The sequence below is a fragment of the Sardina pilchardus genome, chromosome 16 (genome assembly GCF_963854185.1).
Source record: "Sardina pilchardus chromosome 16, fSarPil1.1, whole genome shotgun sequence".
NCBI lineage: Eukaryota > Metazoa > Chordata > Actinopteri > Clupeiformes > Clupeidae > Sardina > Sardina pilchardus.
This window is the reverse complement of record NC_085009.1, coordinates 31,714,728-31,717,285: the sequence shown is the minus strand read 5'-3', so window position 1 is coordinate 31,717,285 and position 2,558 is coordinate 31,714,728. Positions and strand designations below refer to the sequence as shown.

The following is a 2,558-nucleotide window of genomic DNA, read 5'->3' as shown; positions in this document are numbered from 1 at the left end:
GAAGTCGATAAAGAGCATACGTGTTGTTCTGATCCAAGTGAGAGAGAGCGGTATTCAAGGCCAAAGCTACAGCATCATCTGTAGACCAGTTAGACCTATAAGCAAACTGAAGTGGGTCTAATGCAGTAGACAGACAGGATGTAAGCCTAATGTGGTCTTGAATAACCTCTCAAAGCACTTCCTCACAACAGAGGTCAGAGCGACAGGGCGGTAGTCATTTAAACAGCTCACTGATGATTTCTTAGGGACTGGGATGATGATGGTGGCCCTCTTGAAGCCTGTGGGGACTACAGACTGTACTAGCATTGAGAGGTTGAAGAATGTCTGTAGAGAAGCCTCCACTGTTCATATCAATCCGGAGGGAATAGCTCCATCTAGTGGTGACACAATAACAGGCATACGAGAGAGGAGGAGTTGAGATTTTGAAGCGAAAGTAAAACTAGTGCGATCGGAATACCAGAAAGAAGACGAAGGGGTAGCAATACCCTGCTCAACAACTAAAGCTTTTAATATAGCCGAGGTTATGAAACATAGTTATTACCAGTTTGTTTGCTTAGTTAGGTTGCTAACGAAACTAAAACATTTAGGCTAACATTCTCTTCTTATCGGGAAATTGGTGTCTTGTTAGAATTTCCAATTGCGCAGAACGAGACGACCTAAAGGTGGGTGTTGAACTTCTTGTATGGATAAATGTGACCAGGGAAAACATGGAGGTGTTTGGTTGCTTCTAACTTCATCTCTGTTTGGATCCTAATGAATGCATTGGGCCAGAGCCATAGATAGAGAGAGTTGCGACACTCTTTGATGTTGCCGCCACGATCAAAAGTTCCAAAAAAACCTGTGCTGAATGGCTGAATCACAGGAGGGTGGGATGTACTTCTGATGCTGGAAGGTGTAATCAATTAACTCATTGACTACTGACCAAGAGATTGGCTGTAAACAGTTCCAAAAGCCCCATAACGAGGAAATAGCCTGGAAAAAGCGCTGCCATTTTTTCCTATGGAGGTCTATGGGAGTGTCGCCACTCTGTTTTATCTACCGCTCTGCATTGGGCTAGCCAGCTATCAAAGCTGCGCCGCGCGCCAGAGCTAGTGAGTGCAGTGCACGCATTGAAACGTGAGAGGTATGTATCAACTCGTCTTAATTAAGGGAATAGCATAGTTTTTAATATGAAAAAACGGTGAAGTGTTCCTTTAAACCCGCGAAGATTCAACACACTTGCTGTATTCCCGTTGTGCACGTGCTGCTTAAAAAGGTGATTTCTCCTCTTCTGGCATATCGTGACAGGAGAACCATGTCAACTTTGGATGCTGTTATCTTATAGCCTAGTTTGTGTAATACCCTCGATATACATATCGTTGGAAAGCTTAGTTTATGGCCGTTCACGTGAGCACAATTTTACCGAAACGACTGGTTCCGCTTTACAGGGTCACAAATCATAAGCAGTGTTGCATGAATGCGATTATAAAGGGTGAATTTCATAAATGAACTGGGACTGAACAACTTATGTGTTTCATGACCATGGTTCTTAATCATGTGCGCGTTCCACAGTAGCCTGTTGTTTGCGTATGAGGAAACATTGTAGCGCACAGGCAGGTTACACAGGCCTCTAGCCTCAATTTTAGGCTGAATATACGACGGCGTATTAGGGCCACCCACGTATATATATTTTTCACAACATGGGGACACGGGGGAAAAAAGTCCACTCCAAACAGATTTGAGAAATGTTATGTTGTAGATCTACATTCTGTTTTTTGTTGTTTGTATTTAGGCTTGTCATGATGAGATTAATTTGAATGACATGAGTAGTGGCTGAAACATGGAAAAACAAGTCAACACAAAACAGGACGGCAGTCTAAAGGGGCAAAGGTAGGCAACATGATATAAATTATGTTTCTTGAAAAAGTTGCATTAAAGTTGCAATACTTTAAAAGTGTTGCTATCCTCACAGGTGAGATGTGTTGCTGTGTAGCATTCTACTACATCACATAGCTCCTTAACACAGGCACATAAGAGAGAAAAAGTACAGACTAGTGCTGCCACTAACGACTAATTTTATTATTTATTATTTTAATTTTATTAATTAATCGCAGCAGCACTAGTACAGACTATTAACTCGGCTTGTGATGCTTTAAGGGGAGCTGTACATAGTGCAAGCACTAGGAAATAATAGCTTTTGTTTTTGTATCAGTCATGAGAATGATCACGTTGCACATTTTTGTGATCGATCAGTTTATGATTGTGGTTATGGTTTTTGCCATTTAGCAAAGCATATGGAAACAATATGGAAAAAGATCCCCACAACATGTCTATTGGAAATAATTATTGTTTTTTACACCACAGCTCATATCATCATGAGAGGCCTCCATCACCTGTGCCCACGTGTGTGTCCATGAAGAGTGACAAGTCACAGGGTCGTGGGATAAACTTCAAAGATGATGATGTCACAGATGAATCAAGGCAAGTCCTTAAAACAGCACTTTGTGACAGAATGGTTGATAATGTTAGAGATTAAAGTATAATGAAAACAAACAGTTATGAATTTAATATCTGTGCTA

At 41.2% G+C, this 2,558-nt stretch overlaps 1 long non-coding RNA gene across 1 annotated transcript; it reads left to right on the top strand.

Moving 5' to 3' along the window:
• Nucleotides 1–465: 465 nt before the first annotated feature.
• On the top strand, nucleotides 466–2,460 carry LOC134059870 (uncharacterized). The gene is made up of 3 exons (XR_009935085.1): nucleotides 466–662; nucleotides 1,772–1,869; nucleotides 2,344–2,460. It is a non-coding gene; the product is annotated as an uncharacterized LOC134059870 (long non-coding RNA).
• The last annotated feature ends 98 nt before the right edge of the window (nucleotides 2,461–2,558 follow it).